This window comes from Protopterus annectens, chromosome 10.part0, assembly GCF_019279795.1.
Source record: "Protopterus annectens isolate FY-2018-M chromosome 10.part0, PAN1.0, whole genome shotgun sequence".
NCBI lineage: Eukaryota > Metazoa > Chordata > Ceratodontiformes > Protopteridae > Protopterus > Protopterus annectens.
The window spans coordinates 942,221,221-942,247,935 of NC_056744.1; positions in this window are offsets into that span (position 1 = coordinate 942,221,221).

Here is a 26,715-nt window from a genome sequence, read left to right on the forward strand (position 1 = left end):
TTAAGGTATCACATAATATTGCTACCTCCCATCTGTACCCCATGATGCTCCAAGGTATTATGCAGATTAAAGAATCACCACAGTGTTTTGAAAACTGTTCTGCATGAATTCTTTCTAGAGAAGTATTGTGGAAACCTGTGAAATATAAACTTATGCCACTTTAAAAGCCCAAATGTCTATTTTATACCTGAGGTCCTAGAGCAATGGCATTAGAAGAAGTGAAATGACACATTACCTGAATTTCTAGAAGTTCCGAAGAAGAAGAACCTGGGATATAGGTGCCAATAAGGAGAGATTTTCATGTATGAATTAGCTCACTGTACAATATAGAATTGCAGGGTCTGTTAAGACACCTCTTTGTTTTAAGATTCCAGGGAGACTCCTCACTGGTTAATAAAGTTTGAAGATATCTAAAACTGACTCTAACTCCAGCAAATCTAAAACATGGCAAAACAGTGCTGAAGTCTGAGCCTGGAGTAAGTAATATACACTCTAACAAAGTAATTATTACAGGACCCCCCCACACACACACATTTTCATTTTTGAAACACACTTGGTAAGAGAATAATTTAATAATTTCCTGGAAAAGAAAAACTTGCCTCAGTTTCAGCTGATATTAGCAGATGGTGGGGTAAAGATTTATAAGCTGCAGGCATCAGGGTGGACTTTGGGTCATTACATTGTGACAAAACTGGATAGCACTACTTCTCATTCTTAAATAATTACTTTACACCACTTTTGAAGACAACACAAGCCATATTATTAACTTCATTCGTCTTAGGGACTAGTGTTTAGCTGTGCACAGCAATGTGGACCTCTTATCAAATACTATCAATTCTCTATATGTCCCTTTCTCATTCTTCTATCTGTGGAGACTCCGATGTTTGTGATTTTGTCCTGTCCCATTTAAATGCTGTGCAGTCCTTCTAAGTAATATTTTGCATCTGAAAATACAGTTATGAAAATCAAAAGATTATTAAAATGACCAATCCACTTATGCAGAGGTTCGGTTTCAATTTGTAATTTGAACAGCAGATTAAAGTCCTACAGAACTAATCAAGGTAAGATTAAAACATGGCTAAAAATCTGGCCTATGTTCATGGTACAGAGGGAGGAAACCCTGAATGTAACTTAGATGAGACTGATTAATGGCACAAACATTGAAGAGGACAAGTTGGATGGCAGTGAGGGGCTATTCAAGCTTGCCTAGTTTGAAAAGGAGGAATGTGGATCTTGGATGACACCTAGAGGTAGTATTGGGTGTTACACCTTCATGGAATAATGTTGAGCACATGCTGCCAAGTTGTGTGTTGCACTAACCAGGAAAGACATTTATGCAGGCATGCATGCTTCTCATGGAAGGATCACACAGTGAAAATTGATAGAGCTGCTAGAGGAGTTAAGAGATATGAGATGAGGTTGGCAGGGAAGTGTACTGGAACCAGCACATTGTCCAACTCCTTACTGCCTGACTCACACCTCTCTGAGGAATGATTAGGCCCTCTCATCAGAAAATTAATGGGTTGAAGCACTCTCAGCCAGGTTGGGAGGTGCCTGGCTTACACCTCAAAAGAGGAACAACTGAGTGAAGGAAGAGAAGCCTTTAGGCAAGACTTGGGGGATGAAGGGGAATAAAGAAAAAAAAAGAACTACAAGGACTACAATGATACCTATCCTTTTCTGAAGATATTGAACAGATTTAACTCATAAATGTCTATTGGCTTTTCATTGCAAATTTTACAAGAAACTTCTCCATTTAGGCAACAGTTTAGAGAACAAATTGTATAATTATATAGACAAAAATATTTTACATTATATACTGTTTAAGCTATTAAGCTGAGATACATGTTGTTGTGTCTTTTGGCTTTTCCCGGTTAGGGATCGCCACAGCGGAACTCCGGTTCGCTAATGATTGGCAGTAGATTTTTACGTGCCGAGTTGCCAGCTCTGACGCACAACCTTCAACGAAGGTACGCCCATTCACGCATGTCTCCACACAGAAGACGCTTTAGCTGAGAATCGAACAGGACAATGTCTTACTGTGAGGCGACAATGCTACCGCAGCAGCACCACCGCAGTCTAAGCTGAGATACTAATTTATGTAATAATCTGGGATAGGCAAATTTCTCTTTCTACCACAGTTTAGCTCTGTGCATAATGGACAGTTGGATTATATATTAAACTGTAAATCCAGTTATTTCATTATGCATGGCTTATTTATTCCTTATCTATTCAGAGCTCCTGAAATAATAAGGTTATTTTAGTGGACATAATTTTCAGTTACAGTTATTAATGTTTGCACTACAGGATCTGATTGCTGTACTGATTTCAATGAAAATAAAGAAAATATTACTCAGAACTAGTAATCTTACGACATTTATTCAGGCATATTTTCTTTTGGAATGTATTCATTCTTTCATTAAACTATTTATTTATTCTTTGTACAATTGGGGAGTTAAGCTAACCAGAAGACTTCCTCAGAAAGACCCAAGAAGGTGTCAGAAAGTACAAGACATAAAACATGCAACTACAAACACTAAGTATAAAACTAATACAGACAGCAAAGGCATATTAATACATCCTGATACACTAATCAAAATAAAATTCAAAAGCATAATAAATAAATAATTTTCTAAAAACGCAATTTTAACACCTAGTCATAAACCTAGAAAAAAAACTCCACTATACACATACATGCATATGTATAAATATGCATGTACAGATACATAGATATAGTTGACATGATCGAATAGTCAAAATGTCAAGACCTACTCCACCGAGCCCACAATGTCAAAGATTGCATTTGTTGAAAGCCAACATGTTTGAAGATTAACCCATCAAATACCATGGTAGGCCAGCAGCTCAGATGTCACCGTGTATACGGGCATGTATGTAGTTATCTAGTTTGTACAGTGTATTTAAGTAGTAGTATGCATGGACGTCTGAGCTGCTGGCCTACCATGGTATTCAGTGGATTGAACTTTGATCTTGTTGGCTTTCGACAAATAAAATGCTTGTGTGTGTGTGTGTGTGTGTGTGTGTGTGTGTGTGTGTGTGTGTGTGTGTGTGTGTGTGTGTGTGTGTGTGTGTGTGTGTGTGTGTGTGTGTGTGTGTGTGTGTGTGTGTGTGTGTTTGTGTGTGTGTGTGTGTGTGTGTGTGTGTCTGTCGGCCTTACTATTCAGTCGAAAATTTACTTTTCTTTCTTTTTTATTTTTTCAGAACCAGCAGAAGAAATGTTCATCTCAGAGGAGTGACAAGATAGAATATATTTTTCCATGCTTGCAGTATGTATCATTATACAAGTATGGACACCCATCATTAGAACAACAGCATGTATTTATCACTGTCATCTTTCAGCAGTCCATTTACATCATTAGCAGACATGAAAAATCCATCAGTCACTGTCTTACTTTTAACAGAGCTGGTGCAGTGCTTGCAGGATTGTTGTGGGATCATTGATTCTCAGTGTATGCATTTATTCCAAAATAGCTTTCAGTAGTCCAGCAAATGGTTCGGCTGCTTCTTTACCTAGGGCCATTACATATCACGGCATATTGCAAAAGAGCTCTATGTAAATCCATCTTTTATTAAATATGACAGTTGCCCCTGTGATACAGGATATTAATGATTCTGCCTGAGGCAAACATTTTACAGGTTAATTGTTCTCATGCATGTCACAGTCATGATGTCTTCATCTGTCTATACTCAATGGGTTGTGGAATTTCTGTCTCATTTCATACATATTATGCCACATAAAGGATTTATGCCCGATCAGCTATTGAGTGATGATGTAATTCTGGTTTTAGTCAAACCACTTATCACATAGTTAAAGACTGCACAGCACACTACATCATGTTACACTTACATCAGATGCAGCCATTACTTTAATATTACTCCCTTTTATCTTTGCTCTTAGATATGTTGCATGTCCCTTAGGTATCAACACAACAACAATGCTGTGGAAACAAATTAACACTTCTGCACACTACTGCTGCTGGTGTCATTAATGGCCTAGTGCACACTGCACCTGCATGCTTAGTAGGTGTTACAAGGCATCATTTAAGTTATGCTATGCTATTTTCACTTTGTAGTATGGCAAACTAAAACAACTATGAGAATGCCATAAAAATGTTTAATATGATGTATTTATTTAACTGATATGAAAGTCAAGACTTAAGCCTGCTCAGGTTTATTTTTGGTTATTCCTACATATTCAATTACATTTCTGTTTATTTAAGATGACAACAGTAGATTTAATGTCCTCTTTAGCTGTCTGCTTTACAGTTGTACACATCTGACCTTTATAGCAGGTTCATAGACTCATCTGCTGAGAATGATGATTCTGTAGCAAACATGCAATGAATCTGTAAGTGAGGTTAATTTTTCTGCTATGTCAGAAAATATGAAATGAGATAAATCAAAGGTTAAAAGGCAAGAAGGCATAATTAGATAGCATACAATATTTGACACCAGAATGAGGGCAGAGGACAAAATAATAGAAAATGTCCACTACCAGCAATGATATAGATATAGACTGATGATAAAATCCTAATCACCAAAAGTCTGAAAAAGAAAAGGATAAAGCAAAAAATGGAAAGCCATGTAATTGCTCTCCAGTTGGTGTTTAAAATTAAAATTTAAAATTTGTCTTCTGAAATATCAAGTGCTATTAACTCTAGGGTCAACTGTGAGTCAGAGGTCTTAAGATGTGGTTCACTAAACACTTTGAAACATTTTTTTTTTCAGACAGATTCTTCTATCTCACCAAAGAATGTAACAAGATGGAGTCTGTACTTGTCTTCATGTTTTGGCTGTATCAAAGTAAATAGTGTGGAGCTATAGAGAGTACTGTACTCTGCATGTGGGATTGACTTGGTTGCTGTATAAAACGGAACTGTAGCGCTTCTTTCAGGTACTGTCATTTCTGGGAAAGTACATTCATCCCTTCAGCTGATGGCAGAGCCATCATCAGTGATGTATAGTCCTCTGCAGTAGAAAACCTAGTGCCACTCAACACATTCTGAAGTGGTCCCAAACAATCCTGCCACAACAATGGGTAAAGGAAAATTACTCTTTTGTAATAGAAGCTTATATATAAAACACTGAAACTACTGCATTCTTCTGTGTTATCTCCGGTGAACTGTCATTCATCAAGGAATAGTCATTCACAGAAGAAGGCCATAATCTTCCATGTGGTGCAATTAAAGGTTCCAAGATATAAATGACCCTAGTTACTAATTGCTCCAAAACACTGAAATGTTGCCTACTACGTAATTCTTTTGTTCACTGTGTAACAACTTCAGGAGGGTTCTCAGTCTTATTAATGATAACCAGTTAGTGCTAAATAAATGTATATGTGATGCTATGCTCAAAACAACCAAAACCTAGGCAGTTGATAGACAGCTGTGTGATTTCTTCGCAAGGGTAATCAGTTACCAACTCAACAGTGGACGTACACCTTTCCATTCTTAAATGATGTGCATTGCCAAACTAGCTTACAGTCTTAGCTACCCATACATTTGAGCTGCTTTATAACAGGATTGCTAGATTTTCTGCAGGACATCAATGTATAACATACCACTCCTTAGCCTTTTTTAGTCTCAGATGGTTAAAGTTTTATCAGCAACTCTCCCTAATTCAGATAACATTTACCCATAAATTCCTGTAGTCTCCCAAGTATTGTATTTTTTGCTAATACTCTAGTGTGGCACAATGCTAGCAGAGTGTATACAAATTATACCAGGCAGTTAGTAGAAATCTCAAAAAATAAGGAATAAACGTTTAGTATCTTTATAGTTTATACTGTATTAGTTCCCAAAACTTTCATATAACTGTAATCTAACTAGTGAATGTACGTGCAGTTCTTAATGTACATTATTTAATGACTGTTCTTGCATATTACTGAATGTATGTTTAGAAATGTTTGTAATATGTTGGAGCTATTCTCCACAGACCTCAGCTGTAAAGGTTTTTTTGACTAAACCCTTTCAGACAAACCCGGTAAAAGCAAAATAAAATAAACAAAGGTACTACTTGTATAGTATACAGAGGCAAACTGTGGAACAAGCTGCCTCATGCTTTATGAAATATCCCTGAAAGAAGCCTCATATGATATATTTAGAAAAATTATCTTCATGGACATTGTCACTGAGGTGTGACTAACTACTTTACACATTATGGAAAATGTGCTCCAGACACTTCTATTATTTACATAGTAAACTGTGTATTACGTGAAATACCTTGTTTCCAGTAATTCAAATTTAATATATTGGTTTCATGCTTGTAATTCTTTGTAGCATTTTATAGACATCTAAAGCTTATAAAACTAGTTTTATCTATCATATTTATATGTGAAATTACTCCTCTGAAAAGTTATTTGTGCATTCCCATGTATTTGTACAATGTGTACTACATATATACACTAGTTTTATCTATCATATTTATATGTGAAATTACTCCTCTGAAAAGTTATTTGTGCATTCCCATGTATTTGTACAATATGTACTACATATATACACCATGCTTAGTGCAGATTATTAAGTTATACGACTGTTTATATAGTTTGCTAATGTTTTCATACTAGCCTTTGGCTGTCCTTGTTCCCAACTTGAGTCAATAGTTACACCACTAGATGCCAGTGCAACCATTTATTACGTCACAGAGAAACCAATATATAACAATGAAGTTTTTTTCTGTATAAATTACAGACTACATAACATATTTATCCAACAATAAGTTCCTCCACAGGATGGTGGTCAACACTACCCTGCTGGTTTTGGCCTGACATTGTGCCCCAGTTGTGTACACCATGTTCACTTGGGTCCTTAATGATGGGATCTGAATTCTTCTGACCTCACCCCAAATAGCTGATGAGATTTTAAGGTCAGCAGACCTCAAGTCACATACCTTATTTGCAGGCTCTTATTTTCCTGTCACACCGACCCAGACTAGAGGCTCACAAAAGACAAGGGCAGGCATAAAGGGATTGATGACACATCGCTAATGTCCAACAATATTCGACACATGCTGTTCCCCCTTCATCAGCAGCATAATCCATATTACATCTAGAAAACTGTTAACTTCTAATGTGACACTAAAAACAGAAATAATAGCTACAATTAACTTTAAATATATATCTTTGATAAATCTTTATCAGTGTAACATTCATAGAAATCATAAGGTAATACATTCTGATTAGTAGTGGCAATCTACAAGTTAAATATTCAAAACCTAGATTATTTAAATGAGTCCCATCAAGGTTGTATAAGTCTTTGTCTGGCTTGGTAAAATCAGGATGATCAACTACAGAAATTCCTGCTTCTCTGGTGACACAGTGATTGATAAATCTCCTGGACTGTTGTAGTGCTGCTGGCTTTAATGTATTAAACATTATATTTTTGGAATGATAACAGACCAAAATACTTTTATTCCTGGATATATGAACTGCAGGGTAGTCAAATCAGCGAACGTTCTGGTTGATAAAATATTTTTGGGAACCTAAACTAAGTCATTGCCTCCTAAATTAACATCTATTGCTAATGGATCAATAACATACTTCAACATCTTTACAAAACTTGCCAAAACTGAAACCAGGACAGACCAGGAATCTCCTGCCAACTTATGGAACATACTATGGGATTCATGTAAAGGTGTAGCCCATTCTGGTGAACTGCTGTCTTGACAGCTGCTCTGGTAATATATGACTGGCCTATAATCACCAGCTGTTTCCTACCCGAAAAAGAAAGAAATAATCTATTTAGCCTCTAATATGGTTAACTCATTACAGCTGAGTGACACCTCCAGGTGTTTCTGCAGTTATGTCCTACTGATGCCTGTAGGCATCAAATATTGCTTGTTTTTATTTGCATTAATAATTCCCAAACCATGTTACATATAAAATATTAAGATTTTATCTTAAAGATTACACAAAGGCAAACACAACTATATTGATATTTAAATTCTGTATAGTACGGGTAAAGAGATATTAATCATTGTCCCTATAATATTTATTTCTATTGTCATAAATTTCATTCTTAGGCTAATATGAAAGCTCTTAGCTGCATGAAAAAAATGGTGTTCACGGTATGTGTGTAACTTGAGTGATTGCTGAGATATTGCACGCTGTTTACAAAATATTACAAATGTATGTTTACTGTGACTTATAAAATCTAGTTTAAGACCTAGAACCTAAAGAATGATAGCACTATAAAAATGATCTATGCTGAAGAGTTTGCCATTCACACTTCTTTACTAACCCCATATGGATGCATACATATGGACATTTGTTTGAAATGTGAGGTTATATTTTGATTCTATCAAAAAGCTTAGAAGTTACAGAGATTACTGACAAAACTCCAATGGGGGAATGAGTTAAGTAAGGAGTTTGAAGACCACCTGCTTGCCTGTCTTTTTAAAACTTGAACCACATTTTTCGGTTGTGCTAAATCTGAGGTTCTGTTAATTCTGAAAGAATGGGAAGAAAAATCTGTGGTGGGAAATTCCCTGTTTCAATAAGGACTTGCTGGGAGTGGAATTTACTTCCTTGAGTATAAATGGTTGTCCTTTTCTGTATGAACCAGTTCTATGGGGAAACCTGAATACAAATTGCTAAAGTGACTTTATTATGGTTAAGTGGTGTAGTGCCCTCACCCGTGAACTGGGCACATTAAGTATGCATCTAACCTGTCTAAACAAACTTGCTAGCCCTGGCTGGATTGAGACATTTTGGATTTCTTCAACTTGTATTATATTCTCTCAGTATAAATGCTGTAGCAGCTCACTGATTCTAAATGCATGTGCATATAACTGCATGGACAGAGTTGCTGAAAGTTTTAAAGTCTTTGGATATAGCCCAACTCCCAAATTACTTTTGTGTCCTCTGGAGTCTGCTAGAGCTCCCTTAATGTTGCCCAACCAGTGGCGGGTGAAATCAGGGAGATCAGTTAGTATGGCCAGACATGCCGATGTGATGGCTCCTGAATGTATTGGCACTGAGCTTACTGCTTCTTTCAGTGAACATTGATGTATCAAGTAGTGGCTGATGATAGAAACTCACCAATGTCTATCTGATGGAAGTAATTTGAGGTAAAAGCAATTGAAAGTAATAAGTGGCGATGAATAAGTTTTTCAAGTTCTTGGTGCCCATGAATTGGTTAATAAATTCAATGCCAGCTCTGTCCAATCTGCCAGGCCTCTTCCTATATCATTGTGAAATACTGATGGACATCCAGTGTTAACTCTTGAAATCTGAAAATCTATGAATGGGATAAACTGTCACCAATGGCATTATCTTTTCCTGGAACATGCGTCAGTGAATATGTCAAATTAATGTGTAATCTCAAAAGTAAAAAGCAAAAAAGAAAAAAAAAATCAAACGCTGGATCTCACTCGCCACATTTTTTTTAATCTTAAAACACACAAAGCTTTCTGAATAACCCTTCATCAGTGTATAAAAACTATTCACACACAGCCATCTTTCCTATATAGTCACGTGAATAAATCAATCAATTACAAGGCTAATTAATCTTTTACACACTACCAACAATATTGGGAACTCCGAAACCTTACCAAAAAGCACATTAACATTGATAAAAAGAACTTCTACTACTCATCCCCTTACTACTCAAACAAGGAACTCTAAAAAAAATTCTGGAATACTGTTAACAAAATTCTTCACCCTGGGAACCCCTCAACTCCCAAACCCTTCCCAAATAACACACCACAAGAAACTGCATCCATTTTTAATTCATACTTCATAGATATCATCAGCAGTCTTATGAAGATTTCCTACCCTACTATCCCTTCTGCTTTTACCACCTCTCTTTTACAAAAATGCCCATTCTCACTTAATCCCATTCCTACCAGCTACATCAAAAATCTTCTTCTCAAACTTAAACCATAATCCCCTTCAGCTGATAATCTGCCATCTCTTTTCCTTAAGGCTGCTGCTAACTCTATCGCATATCCTGTCTCCATCCTTATTAATTTATCTTTTAGTGAATCCATTGTCCCTACTCTTTGGAAAAAAATTATATACCATACCTATTCATAAAGGTGTTAACTCTGTGCAGCTCTCTAATTTTCATCCTATTGCTATACTTTTAACCCTAAAAATTCTCAAGCACTGTGTCTATAAACATTTTATCTCACTAAGGAAAACTTGATCACCCCTACCCAGCATGGCTTCCACCCCCTGCCACAGCATCACTATTGCTCTTATATCACCTTTACTAACTCTATTTCTCTATCCAGAGACAATAATAAACTTGTGTCCTCCCTCATTTTAGATCTTTCCAAAGCATCCAAAGCATTTAACAGAGTCTCTCACTCCAGCCTCCTCTCCAAACTTTCTCAACTCACCCTCTCTTTTGCAACCATCTCTTGGTTTAACAGCTATCTCACAGACAGACAACAATCTGTCAAATGGCTCTCTGCTCTATTCCCCTTTCTTCCCATCAAAACGAGCATCGCAAAGGGCTCTATACTATGACCCTTCTCTTTGACAGCTTTACTAATCAATTTTACACTTCCTGCCCTTAATCATCCCTCACACAGTACACAGATGACTCTACAATTATCTCCATTGCTGATAACCCTTCTGATTTGCTCACCCTGACACAAACATCTTTCAACCTCACTGAAACTTGGGTAACTAACAACCAACTCATACTCAACCCTAAAAAAAATAAACTTCACTTCTGCTCTTCCTCCCTAAATCCCTTTGCCATCCTAAACCTTCATTCGCCATCTCTTCCCTTAACAACACCACTATTAAACCTGATTCCCATACTTTACTCCTTGGGGCTGTCATAGACCATCAGCTTAAATTTGATCTCCATGTCCACCATTGTATCAAGAAAACTCATCAAAAGCTTGGCCTATTATATAGAAATAAAATGTTCCTTACACCAGACTCCAGAATATCACTTGCTCAAGCTTACCTTCTCACTAACCTCTTTTACAGCTCTCAAATCTAAACTAATCTACAGTCTACACTGCTTTCCATACTTGAAACCACCTATAATAAAGGTGCCAGATTTGCAGCTAATTTGCCTTCTAAATCACATCACAGTCTTGCTCTCTGGATACTCAGCTAGCTAGAGTTTTCTAATCTACTATTATTTTCTCAATTACTTATTATCCATTATATTCTGTATAAGCCCTACATCTGCCCTAATATCTCCTCTTTACTCTCCCTTTATAACCCCCCTTGCTCCCTCAGAAGCACTGACAAATGTCTCTTACAAATTCACAAACTTAATACATCTTGTGGACACAATCTTTACAGCTACTTTCCTGCTCTGCCATGGAACAAGCTTCCCAAGATCCTCAGAAATATTACTTTTGCCCCTGAATTTAAGAAAACTCTCAAAAATTACCTAAATAGCACCTGGACCTGTCACTGCTATCATCCCACTTGAACCTATCTCTTTCTCCTGTACATCTTTCTCTTTTCATCCCTTTCCTTTATTTTTCTTATTTTCCTCTCATTACCCTATCATTACTAACCTTCTTAGCATTTCTACTTAGTCACCTAGCACTCTCTATGCTCTCTCACTTAGTTGTTCCAGAACATGCTTTTTGGCTCTTATTTGCAATTAGTCTTTGTATGTTATATCTTCACCTCATGTAGCTTACAAAACTTACTGCTTAGTATTGTACAGTTGTTTACTGTGATTAATTCTTTCTGTGCTGCTGCTAGTTCTTTATTACCTGAATCTATACATACTACTTAGTTTAAATGTCTCTTTTACTAAGTTTTCATACTTGTAACTGTAATGGTTATTTACTTATCTATATATATGTCAGACTATCCTGGTCAACACATGTCAAATAAATAAATAAATAAATAAATAAATAAGAAAATAAATAAATAATGAATTAAATTAAAGGTATATGCACCTAAAACAGTGATATAAATACACATATAAATAACAACATACTATATGTGAATATATTTCTAAAAACAAATAGTTCTAAGTTCATGGAGGCATGGATTTAGGTTTACAGTAGTTCAGAAGGTCACCCTGAGTAACAGAGGAGGAGATATTATTAATAGGACAGAGGTAGCTGAATATAAATAGATAGAGAGACTTTAGGCTGATAAACCCCCAGGACTGAATGCACTGGCAAGCATTAAACCTATTCTTAAGCTAAGACAGATACATTTTTGAAATGTATTTTTGTATAACACTATTAACAAATGTGTTTAAATATATCAAAATGTTTTACAGTTATTTGTTTTTAGGAATATTTTACATATTGTATGTTTTTATTTATATGCATATTTATATTACTGTTTTAGGTGCATATACCTTTAATTGAATTAACCTAGTGATTGGTTGATTTATTCATGTGACTATATAAGGAAGATGATTGAGTGTGAGTAGTATTCATACACTGATGAAGGGTTATCCCAAAAGCTTTGTGTGTTTTAAGATTAATACATTTTTGGCAAGTGAGATCCAATGTTTGTATTTTTTCTTTGTGCATTGCTGTAGTTCGCTGTTGATCTCCATTTTCTAGTCCTGCTCCTTTGGTTGTTTCATCTCAAAGGTACCAAAAGCCTCAAAATTGACTGTACCTACTTAGATCAAATAAAATATTTTTAACAAGACTGCGACCACCACCTGTTTGTCTAAAAAAAACCCCCATACTGCTCTTAAAATGTTCTTTCCATACTACGTGGCCTCCCAAAGAACAAATATTTAAAAAAAAGCATTATGCAATATCCTACTTCATATACTCCAACCATGAAATAGGTCCAAGCTGCAGAAAACAAATGGCTCTTTAAAAATGCCCCTATACCAGTACCTGCTGCTACATCTGCATGGACTCGAAGAGTATCTGAAGATGTCGAATTGGCCTGGCAAAGACACACTCCATTAAATGTTGATAGGAAAGCCTTTCATAACTGTAAATCCAGTTTGTCTCTGTTTGTGACCCATATCCAATGAGGCTTAGTGAACACATGTTACAATTTTTTGTCAATGTAGTCATTGAATGAGGGTCCAGCTGGGAAGGATAAATGCAGAATTAAGTGATAATTTCTTTCTTTTAATTTTGAACTACTTCAATAGGGAAATTCTGAAAAATTCCCATAGAAGTGAATCAAAAATTCCTTCTAAACTGCCTTCAAGCAACTGTATCAATCAAGTTCATACAGCTTCTTCCATTCCCTGGACCAAATGCAAATTCTTGGTAACTCTATTGTCCATTGGGGAGATGCTGAACCAGTTGAACAGCCATGGTAAAACTTTTCATTGAAAATGAAGTCTTTGGCTTATTCAGGTAATCCTTGAGCTCTTTTTGAAGTACTGTAACAGGTAAACACATGTCATTAGATGCATGGCTGGCCTTGAAAGGGTTAAAACCCACTGTTGCCATAAAATCGCCTTTGGCTCTTGAATTAACATCTTGTTTCTGGGGTCATGTTCTCCCTTGTGCCTCCTACATTAGGGGGAAGTAGTTGTTGTCCAAACTTGGACCAGCATCTTACAACTAGGTGAAATTTTCCAGGCGTGAGTAAATCAAAAAGTTGGCCAAGTGTGCCTACCATTATCAAAGGCCCAGTAAAGTTTGCTCTTGGACTGTATATGATGGTATATCAGAGCACTACATCATTGGTTTATCTAACATCAGACTAAGCCATGTAAAAGAATGGTATTCCTCCTACCATAAGGATTTATCTAAGGTCTTTATTTTACTGAACCATTGGTCATTCCAAATCAATGGTGTACCCCCTTTAATGTAATGTGCTTCCCAAATTGTTAGAAAATAAGTTAATAAAGAAGAGCTTGCTAGAGTTTCCTTCTTGACTATTACTGCCATAAATACTGCAATGCCAGCTTCCCAATTATCCCATTTCTTTGCTAACATTTTTGTGTTTAATACCTAAAGTAGCCAGCACTACTGTTAGACCCTTAAAACAAGCGTTGTCTGAATCCAGAAGACACTGAAGGCCCTCCCCATCTAATAAATCAAAAACGTCAATATAGTCACCTCTGACAATTGTTTGTTTAATAGAGGTGAGGGCATTTGCTGTGCTATGTGATCCTGGGGTGATACCTTCTTTAGAGCTGGCTCCTTCATGAAAGTTACTTATGACCATGGTTATACACTATCCTTGGTTCCATCTGCTGGCTTGATGCCACCCCTTGCAGTTACTGGCCGTATTAGTGTTAAACCATTCACTGTTACAATACCTTCCCAACCTGTCCTGTAGTGAAGTGTTCTGATTCCCACTAAATGAGGTTTGATTGGACCACAATCCTTTATGAATTGCCATATCAAAAAGCCAAGATCTGCCTTCAACATGGAGAGTTTGCGAAAATTCCTTTGTAAAATTTCCTCTAGGTATTATTCAGCTGACTGATTTACTGCATGAACACCTTTTAGTTACCTCTAATGTGTCATTTCCTTTACCGTCTGAATCTACTGTCTGTGGCTGATGTATTTCTTGATCAGAGGTGGGATGTTCTTCCATTTGTTTTTTGACTTTTGCCTCACTTTCTTGGGTGGAATTTTGTTAATGAGTTCTTATCATCAGGATTAAAAAGACATCTGTTCCTGTTCCATGCATAAATAAACTGGTTCTGTGTGGCTTCCAGCTCAGAAAACATACCTTCATCCTGAAATGTTAACCTTTCCCACTGGGAATCTGAATGACAGATGGCCTGAAAAGAAACACAAAATGTTAATAGATGATTTGCATGAGAAAATAAAACTGTTCGAGAAATGACTATTATTGTAAACCACTCAGCCATCTTTAATCTATTGTACCAATTATCTATAATTCTGTTGTGCTCTCCTTGTTGTTGTTCTAAAAAATATAGACCAATAATTTTCCTTCTGACAATGTATAAACTATATACTGGAAATGATGCTGAGAGAGTTTAAGTCATTTAGAGGAAAATTCAGTCATGGCAATAGATCAAAAAGGTAGCAAAAGAAAGTCATATGAAACAAAGAACCATTTGTTGTTAAAGTCAGAATCGAGAATTATAAAAAGGGGAAGAATCTAAGTATGGCCTGGATAGATTATGGCAAACCACTTTGCAGCTAAGCCATGATGACAGACAAATTATTATCCCAGGGGTAAAAATTCAAGAAGGGATAGTCCAGGGTGATTCTGTCACTGCCAATCTTTTGTCTTGCCCTTAACCCATTAAGCTGTTTACTTATCAGATTAAACCATGGTTACAATTTGGCTCCCAGACAACAACAAAGTGTAAAGACTTCTCATCTTCTTTTCGTGGATGATTTAAAAATGTATATTTAAACAGATGAGCTGAAAGCACAACTGCAAGTAGTTAAAACTTTATCAGATGATAAAAGAATGTCATTTGGTCTTGATAAATGTGCAAAAGCAACAATTAAAGCAGGAAAACTGCAACACCAGGAAAACATCAGCTTGGGACAAAAATGTGATATAAAAGAACTTGAGCAGGAAGGAATATATAAATATTTGGAAACTGGTGAAGGATCAACAATACCACATGAACAAATGTGAACAAAACTCAGGAAAGAATATTTTAGAAGACTAAAATTAATACTGAAAACAGCTATAACATCTATGAGCAAAGTCCAAGCCATAAACCAAATTGCTCTTCATATTGTAACTTACAGTTTGGGGTTATTGACTGGTCCCAAAAGGTACTGGATCAGATGGACAGGAAAACAAGAAAAATGCTTATCAAATGATATATTAAAATCAGTCTACACCAAGAGTATGTATTCCTCATTCTGAAGATAGTATGGGCCTCCTAGAAATTAATTACATGTATAGATCTGCAATTGCTGGACTGCAGACATATCTGCTGACCTCATCAGATCCAAACATAGTGAAAGATTTGAAGCATGAACAGAACAAGTCTAAGATGACTTCCCTTCTTAGTTTAGCAGAAGCATATTGGTATAATGCAGGAATGGAAACCAAACCGGAAGTGGAAATAAATCATGCAGCAATGGAATGTGTCAAAAAACAAAATAAAGCGTATAAGAAGGATAAGATGAGAAGGCAAGAAATGTGGAAAAGACATAAATTTAGTTGCAATACAGAAAACTCCTGTAACAACCTCATGTTGATTAGGATCTGACTCAGGAATGGTTAAGGAGAGATAAATTTAAACCAAAAGATGAAATGCTGATATTGGCCTCCCAGGGTAATGTGCTATGTACACATTCATTTACAAAGTCCACTAATCATGTGGGAGAAACAGACAAATTCAGGTTCTGTAAAATATAATTGGAAACTGTCACATATCTTGTTGGGTGTGATACACTAATAGCAAAGGGCCTGTACACGGAAAGGCATAATAATATGGCAAGACTATTACACTGGGAATTGTACAAACATTACAGTATTGAAGCAGCTGAGAAGCATTGGAAACATGAGCCAGAAATTATTATAGAGAATAATGAAACTGATATCACATGGGATCACCCATTACCAACAGTTCAAAAAATGGATGTGAGAAAACCAGATATATATCAGTCCATGAAAAGAAGACAAAATTAGCATTGATCATAGATCAGTGATTACAGTGTCTTATGTACAGAGAGACACAGTCATAAAATATCAGGATTTACAGGTAGAAACATGGGCAGTCTGGAAGGATTCCTAGACAGTTCCAATAGTAGTAAGTACAATGGGTCTCAGAAAAAAGAATTTACAGTCATACTTAGATATGTTGCATAAACGTGTAACTCTGTATGAATTGCAGAAGGAATCACTTCTAGTCTCATTGCATATGCTGTAAGGAGTACTTCTGGCTAACATCAAAGACTGAAACAATACTAATTTCAAGAATTGTAATCATAGTTTGACTTAGGAATGGGGTTCATTCTTACCATGGTATTAGCAACTCAAAACACTTAGAGAAATTAAACGAAGGGATTAAACAAAATAATTTTAAAAACTAAATAGCACCAATCACATGTATAATGCATTGGCAGAGCCTCTTAAAAATGATTGTGTTCCAATACAGACAGCAAGGGACACATACATACAGTAAAATTTGTTGACTAAGGTTATACAGTGTACTTCCCATAAGAAGTATATTAATTGAGTGACTAGTGTCATTTGACCTTGATTTGAGTGTCATTCTTCTGATGAAGTAAGTGCAAGTATTAAAGTTTAAAGAGCATTATAAAGGGTCAAACAAATACCTCATAAGCACTGCCTCATTCATGTTTAATGCCAATTCTTCATCATACAAATTACTGATAATTCATTTGTTTAATGCTGTAAGACCTGAAAACAGGTCAAAAAATTGTTATTAACTATAATATACAAATGGTCAAAAGCCAGACATTTAAACTGTGTTTTACATGGAGAATGAGTGAAAGAAGAAGCACATTTATTTTCCCAGTCTGCTTTCACTGAATTGTTCTCAGCATAACAAATTGTAGCCAGTGTACAGTGAAGAGCTTTTGGTGACAACCATAAAAGATGCATCACCAATATTGCAAAATGCAAGTTAACTAAAGAGTGGATATACATATCTCGGTGTTGTTGAACAGAATATAAAACTATGGGATTTAAGGATTCATAACAGTATGCCAGCTTGAGAATGTGAAAGGATTACTTGATATAGACTGAATGGAGTGACCATGAGCTCCAAAGTCATGAATGAGTCCTGAGTAGACAGACGGCATCTACAACCCCCGCCCCCAACATGCATGCACATGTAGCACAGCACTGCTGATAAACTACCTGAAATACAAAACTGTTATTTTGAAGAGTTAAAACAGAAGTTAAGGCATTTCTTTTTTTTAAATAACATCGCTGTATAAAAACAACATAATGTGCCTGAGTTGTGAGTAATGCATGTTTACCCATAATTGTGTTGGCTGACTTTGCTTACTCATTCGAGCTTCCTCATCATTCCCAAAGCACTCAAGCTGTGAGTATATCCTGCAGTACCCTCATCCAAGTATGTTATATCACTAAAATGAATGTTTAATAAAAGTGTTCGCAAAAACATACTACATATATTCTACAGATCTTGCCTATTGAACCTAGTTCACTTCTTTGAGACTGTCACCAAGGCCCCGGATGAGGGAAAGTCAGCACATACAGCTTACCTTGACCAAGGCCAGGTCAATACATACAGCTTACCTTGACCTGGCCAAGGCCTTTGATACAATCCCCCACTCGGGCATCTTGAAAAGCTAACACAACTTGGTGTTAATACCTATCTAGTCAGATGGGTGGCCAACTGGCTCACAGTTAGGACCCACAAGGTCAAATTAGGTGCTATCACCTCCAACAGCAAACCTGTTACTAGTGGTGTTCCCCAGCGATCTGTCCTGGGACCCCTACTGTTTGGCATATACTTCTCAGAAATTCAGACAAAGACAAAAGCTCTATGGCTGACCAAGTTTGCAGATGACTGTAAGTTGGGTGTTGTCATTGACTCCCCAGTTGATGTTAACATACTGCAGGAGGGTCTCACAGCTACAAATGACTGGTGTCAAGGTCATGGCCTTAAGTTAAACACAAAAAAATGTATTATTATACAATTCAGCAAAAACATGGCCCCTACTGATTACCACATCAACGGCAACCCCCTAAGCACACAGCCTGTGGTGAGACACCTGGGTACTCAGGTTGACAACAATCTCACATTCGACCATCATGTGGCAGCGCTGGTCAGAAAAGCCTTTTACTTGGTTCATGTCATAAGTAAAGGGATTGCATCCAGAATAAAGGAGGTTATTACTTCTTTGTACTCCTCCCTTGTTAGACCTATAATTGAGTATAATGCCCCATTTGATGTTTGGTATGTACCTCTCCAAACATCTGCACCATCTGGAAAGGCTACAGAAATACCTCACAAAGAGAATCCATGGGCTCCAACATCTATCCTATGTTGACAGACTTAAATCATTATCACTCTACTCGATATCATACAGCTTGATCAGAGGTGATCTGTGTCTTGCCTACAAGGCAATGTCAGACCCTGCCCTAGTCGAGATGCTCCATATCCATAAGTCTAGTTCCTCCTGCATTACCCGCTCAATAGGCCTAAATCTAATATGCGACAGCAACAAAACCTGCTGGAGAGACAGGTTTCTCTCCCAGAGTCTGCCCTGTCTCTGTAATTGACTTCCCATACATGTCAAACAGAGTACCTCACTGACTTTCTTCAAATCCAAACCTGATGAGTGGATGGGAAACCATAAATTTGTCCAGGGGGTTCCACTTTTGTCCCTCACTGACAGGGTCGACAGGTGCTGACTGTGGTTTCCTTTTTTTCTTGGGCAGATAAACTCTTGGCTAGGCTTGTAAGGGTCCTAAGGCCATTAGTCTATTAATCTCCTATGATCCCATCAAAACTCTCAAATTATAAAACTGGGATATTCAATCCAGAAGAAATGACTTCTGTTTCAAACACTAGTGTTTAGTTTTAATTCACAGAGGCCCTATAATGGACAGAAGCAAAATTATCTTCTCTATGAAACAAAGTGTGCATTTCAGTAAATGCACATGAAAAATGGTACCCGTGCCTTTGTGACAAATTGTTTCCATGTTCTACACAAGCCTAATGCCATATCTAAATACATATGAGTTACCTAAATCACCCATATTAGCTGATGCCCTAGAAACAATCTCAGGTGTTGAGGCCATTCCTGTTGAGAAGAAAAAAATTCCAGGCCCTGACACAGTGCATAAAGAATTGCTACATAATTAAAATTCATTCCACTGATGAAGTACTGTTCCTTGTTTACCCATACTCTCAAGTTCATAGGTTCAATTGTTTACCTTAAAACCTAACTAAAACCTTCTGGGAAACTTATTCTACAATGCTAGAAGAAGTGGTGTTATGTATCTACCACTTTTTTTCTATAATTGATTCTTATTTTAGCAATAGTTTCCTTGATCTTGTGTTAGTTGTCTCAACAGTGCATTCCAGGAATATACTTTTCAATAAAACTAGAACATAAATTGCTTTATAAACCAACCCCGGATTCACGAATCCTCTGTGTAAGACTAAATAAGTCTTACTCGGAGACTGCAGTTGAACGGTATGACGTCAGCATGCCATGAATATTCATGAGGGCATGCTGACTCCACTCCAAGTCTAACATGGACCGTGCAGGAAAGCAGGGGGCATGTCCGACTGCTGAGCAGTCCAAAGGTCCACGCCCCTGCAAGTGTCTGAATTGTAAAATGTCAACACACAAAAGCGAGTCCGCTCAAATGCCCACGTACCCAACACCACACACCCTGACATTGTAAACCCCCAGCACAGTAATAAAAAGTAAAACTTATTTTTTTTTTTTGTAATTCCCATTATAGCTGCCCGTATTTGCGCGTGTCTGCGCGGGTGTGTCCATTGCTTAGCTGCAGTTAGCAATCTCGACATGGAAGAGCATAATAAGGAATGTTTATGCAAATTACACCAATTAGCAATAGCGTAGTGGTAGAGCCTTTACACAAAGAGGAGGCATTCACGGTTCGAGTCCCACCACTCCCCTTCCTATTTTATGTTTGAAATTAGTATATGAAACATACCCGACATATATGATTAAAATTTTACTCAACAGCATTGAAATGGCCTATGTCTCAATGAACAAAATGTATATTTATAAAGGATCCTGACATATAATTGCCCGCAGTTAAGCAACACTTTACCCAGCACAATATAGGTGCCCGTAGTTAAGCAGCACTTTAGCCAGCATAATAGAGGTGCCCGTAGTTAAGCAGTGCTTTACTCAGCACAATAGAGGTGCCCATAGCTAAATAGCGCTTTACCCGGCACAATTGGTTTGCGCGGAGGTGCGCGCCGCGCCAACCAGTGCACCGTAGGGCAATGTGGAGCAACGTAGAGCAAAGTTGCCTAAACACAGCCACACCCCCTAGCCTGTCTGGACAGTAGTAAAATAAAAAGCAATAACAAGGTTCGAACCCAGGACACTTTGCACCATAATCAAAGTACTGAACCACTAAGCCATGACAGCTTAGGATAAACAGCCACTGTTAACATACATATACTTATAAATGGTAGATTAACCATTGCTAAGCAGGTCTGCAGTCAGCCGAGAATTTTCAAAAATGGCCAATCACAAAAAAGTGCGGGAAATGCGGCATATTTAAGCCCCATAGGCAGGAATACTCACCATAACTGATTATAGCTCCCATCTGCAGTTAGAATGGCTGGTGCTGAAGAGGGTACATGCTTTAGAGCGCAACGCTGGGGCATCGAGGAGTCAAAATATATGGTTTGGCTCCTTGTCCACCGTCATGAGTCAAGACTCCTGCAGGGCCAGTTCCAAGGGACGGAGTACAAAGCAGAGGCTTGGAACCGGTTAGCTCATGACCTCACCAGTGTCACAGGTGTTCCTTGGACTGGTGAGCAGGTCCGTCACCACCATGCAGACCTGAAGAGATGGAAGCAGGACCTACTGAACCAATGGATACAGGAGGCCCGTGGGATGCAAGATGCCCCACTACTGAGTAGGTAGCCATGGAATGCAGTATGTAAGACATGCTAATTTATTCTATATAATGGATAGGTATGTCTCAATATCCCTTCATTTACTTCACAGCTGCAGGTGTCCGTGCTGCGAATCAGCAAGTCTATGCAGATAGGCTGCTAAGGCTGCACCACCAGGCAGGTTAATAATTATTCTGCATGTATTGTTATATAAAATAGGTGAGAGAGCCTGAAAGAAAGTGTTGTAGCCAAATAATACAGCCATAAAATGTCCTGAATAATTCCTCTGCATGTACTGTTATATAAAATAAGTCAGAGAGCCAGAAAAAGAGTGTAGTAACCCATTAAGAAAGGTAAAATATGTCCAGAATAATATCTCTGCATGTACTGTCATATAAAATAAGTGAGCGAGCCTGAAAAAGAGTGTTCTAACCTATTAATAAAGGTATAATATGTCTTGAATATGTCTTCCATATGCACTGTAATATCAAATAAAGGAGATAGCCTGTGGAAAAGTGTGTAATGTAATTAATAAATGTTAAAACTTGGAGTGTGTCTGTGTCACTTACTTTGAAATGTTGTTGTACCCTTGCATTATACAAATAGTACTGTTTTAATAAGTGATGGCAACCCACAGTTGGGCAGTCCTATCTAAAGTGGTTGATGTAAGTGCCAGTAGCTGTGAAGCATATATACAGTTCTCAACAATCAGTTACTGACTGGCATGCATAAGTAAATCTGGCACACGAGTAGCTTGTTAATTTGTTCCCCAGAAATGTGAGTGTGCTACACAAAATGTAGGGTTCTGTACAAATTTAACTGAAAATGTCATCTGAACACATCCAGATATGTAGATAAAGAAATATAAATAAAATCAATAAATATGTAGCAGTAACATCTGCATCTTGGACAGTTAGTATGTCAGATATAGGTCAGGTATATAATGAATTAGCCAAACCCATTACACAACCTAATGCATGTTGGCAAGTGTAATAATACATGTAGGGGATATACACCTGCAGTCAATAGGAATGTAGTGTAGACTAAAAGTACGTATAAGATGTTAATTGAGGTTTCTTTCTACACCCTACTGTATGTGCATAAACAATGCAGTTCCACACCTCAATGGGTATGTGTAATCTCAAAACATTTGTTGGGACATATGTCCTATTGTTCTATAAATATCTGCATTCACTTTGATGCATGTGCCCTGTTCAAACACCAGAATCATGGTGGCCTGTTGCCACCAATCATCCCTGCATGCTGTTGGAATGTCCACTGTCGTTCAATATATGCATGTGTTATGCTTGCTGTTCAACTGTTGGAACCTTGGTGTGTTGGGTTAATGGGAATATTACTGCATGCTGTTACAACTAATTTGGAATGCTGATGTTTATGTTGTAATTTAACACAGCTAATCACAGAACATATGGGAAGGCCAGTCCCAGCAGACCCACCTGTCCTTCCTCAGCTGGCGAGTGCACCTGGCACCAGCAGGTCCGGTGCCCAGCTCGGGCTCCCCTCCTCCATTGGTCCTGTGCCACCTTCAGGTGGAAGCACTGCAGGGGATGGGGCTCATCCCCCCCCATGCAAGTGTGGGCAGAGAAGGGCCACTTGTCCCCCTTCGAAGGGTCCATGTTGTGGTGCATAGGGAGATCCAGCGTTCAGCCACTGATCCCTACCCCAGCTCGAGGCAAGAGTGGCGCATCTCACGGGTGAGCCTGCCCATCCTATGCAGCCCCCAGCACAGCCACCCTCGGGGCTATGAAGGTGCAGTGGTGACTGCCCAGGGGTGGGGATCTCAGTTCCACTGTTACCATCTGTGGGCTCATGGGCTTGCGATTTCCAAACATCTGTCCCTGTCAATTGTGTTCACCCACCCGATGTGTCATACACCACCCCTGTATGCATCTTGTTTGTCTTGTCTGTTTACCTCCCCAACCTACCTCCTCAAATATACCTACTTCCTCTACCTCACTTTCCACTCTCACGTGAAAAAAAAAAAAAAAGGGCAATCTGTACCCACAAAAAAATTATGCCCCATACATAGCTGCTCATTTTGCACACATGTCCGCTGGACATGTAAACTGATAATTATAATTGGCAGTACAACATACTTTGTTGTCCTCACCCTTCTCCCAGGGGTGGAAGGTTTCAAATTTCACTCCAAATTTATTGCATATGCACAGCTGTTGCTGGTAAAGAAATGGGCAGCTATGGACCTTCCCTACACCTGTCCTGCACATCCCAAGCTTGTTTTCCTACTGTCTTTCCCTCTTTGTGCCCCCTTTTTCACCACTTTCCTATCTCCCCATTTTCTTTTCTTTCAAAGAAATTAGCGCGAGGGTTAGCGGGAGTAAGCACTTTTAAGCAGTAGTAAGCAGGTTTAAGCGAGTGTGCGCATGTGTACGCTTAGCTAAGCATCGCTAAGCATCGCGCAAACCTGCGCAAACCTGCTTATAACTGCTTAAAAGTGCCTTAGTCACTCAGTATGTCAGGGCCATTGTTCTGCTCAGCAGCAAAATAAAACACCTCTGTCAGTCTCGAACCCCAGACCTTGGACACACTAGATTGCATGAAGTACCACTAATCCACAGCAGATATACAATAACTTGGTGCTGAAATAAATATATCATGCATTACAATGAGTGAATGTAAAGGAAAAATAGGAAGGCCATAACACAAAGCTTGTTCTGTGGATCTTTACCAGCAATTGTTGTGGAATTGCATTACATGAGTGTGATATGAGAAGCAGCCATTCTAGCAGCAAATAATGTTACAGAGACACTTTACAACCCCCACACAGTATCATAGCAGGACAAACACTGGCATATCTGATTAGGGCTGAGACCATACTTCTTAACTGTGACTACTTTTCAGGGATGTCCCTGATTGTGAAACATATTTTAGCTGTGTCCCTCTGAATCTCTCTGAAAAGTACTGATGTCAGTCAGAAAGTTGGGGTATTACACAATGAATACTGACAATAATAACTGTAGACACCGCTTGTACTTCATAAAAGGTGTACTAATCCATATGCACTGCTTCATTCAAGTCTACACTTACTGTCTTTATAATGTGTAAGGTGTACCATACTTTTAACTACCTATCCCTGACTCCATGCAAAGATGTATCTGAGTGTTACATAGGCCTGGCAGAGGCACAAACACACAGGCATATCAGCTATTCTGCTGTTATACACTCTGCAAATAGCTTTGGTAGGACTTCCACAAGCATACACTTATGCAGGAGTACAACACAGAAACACCAAAGGATGTAGCCATGTACTGGTAGCAACTGACTGTAACAATGCCATTGTACCAGTGCTGAAAACACCTGTGGGTTGCACAGACAAAGAATAACAGCCTACCTGTCCCTGTAGGAAGTGACCTCAGCACAAGAGCTGTAGTAATTGGTTGTTTTGGATCATTTCTAGCTCTTTTGAAGTTCCCTGTTTAAAATCCGCCTCTGGGCATTTTTTTCCGGCTATACTACTCAGACAAGCTCCTCGTGGTCCTGCAGAGTGGTCCTAGCTACAGAGAACTTAGAAAAGCGACTACTTTCTGGATTTAAGTATCTTTGCTGTTTTTTTACTTGGAATAGCTTCTCTAGCTTACCCTAAACAAGCTTAAATTTCTTTTTAGCTGTTTGCTGCATTATTTTAATATCTGCACTTAAAGTTACATTTTAGTCGAATTTGATCGAAAGTTTGTTTGTTTGTTTAATTTAACTGTTGAGGCTGCCCACTAAAGTGTGCTAGCCTGTGTAACTGATTTATTACTGTCTCTGCATTTTCTGTGTGTTTCTATCTAAAAACAAAACAAAAAATAATCCTTGTTTTCCCGCCTCTCCACGACTAGTTTAGACCAGTTTACAGGCATTGCTGTATTCTGGGCTGTGGTGTAGTTCCTGTGTTGTCCATTACCATACTTGGATAGAAGGAAGTTTCTTTGCTCACCAGTGGGAGTGGGGAGGCGTGAGCAGCCTACCTGCCCCTGTAGGAAGTGACATCAGCACAAGAGCTGTAGTAATTGGTTGTTTTGGACCATTTCTAGCTCTTTTGAAGTTCCCTGTTTAAAATCCACGTTTGCATGGCTTTGCGCAGTTGTGCACATAGCGCAGCGCCAGTTAAACAAGGTTAAACTTCTTCTGGCTCCGCCAAGTCTGCTCTTCAAATTTTCCCTTAAGGAAGCTCTACTCTTAGTATAATCAGACTACTCGCTATATTATAAGCCTAGCACTTGTTCTCAAAACTTCTCTACTAAGTAAGCACTCTCGTACTAAGTAAGCACTATATCCACCTACCACCCCTGTGAATATCCACTTCCCTTAAAGGCACAGCACTCCTTTATACTGTTCTAGCATGTCGAGTGGCAGATTTCTGGTGTCCACTCCAGTTCAGCTGGTAAATCTGGGTATCTTGAGACAATGCTACAATTGTCTCATGTACACAGACAACCCTCTCCTCCTCCCAACAAACACAAATACATGTGAGAGATGCAACTATATAGCCAAACTGGAGGCTGAACTCTCTCAACTCAGGGCTGGCACGACCATACAGGAGGAGATGGTAACCACACACACAACAAACCCAGTCCCACATAGACCTACCACAACTGCAAACCAAACACATAAAAACACAAAGACATACTCTGAGGCTCTAATAAAAAACTTACCAAAACAACAGAGGCTCCCAAAGCAGACATCCAAAAACCCATCACCTCAAAACAAAACACATGCAACACATACTTCAATAAATCAGTGTGTCAATCAATCACAGCCCTTAAGGCCAAACACCATGCCTGATACACTAGTAATAGGTGACTCTATAGTCAGACACACTGACGTCCCGCTTACCAGGCTGAACAAGGAGAGGGTGACTGTGAGCTGCCTATCGGGAGCTAGGATCCGCCACATAACACACACACTCAGGTCACTCCAAAGCAAGTACAAATATGACTCCGTCATTGTCCATGCTGGTGTGAATGACCTGAGACGTACCTCCCTGGACTACATGAAAAGAGACATAGAGGAGCTCTCTGATTATGTAGCCCAGGCTGGTATGACTCTGACCCTGAGCAGCATCTTGCCCTCACCAAGAATGATGCCACAATACAAAGACAAGATGATCATCTTTAATAATTGGCTCAAGTACTGGTGTCATTGTAAGAGGATCCAATGTCTGTCTGCCTGGGATGACATGTTGGAAAAGCCACGCTGCTTCGCAAGGGACGGCTTGCACCTGTCACCACTGGGCTTCCGGATATTGGCT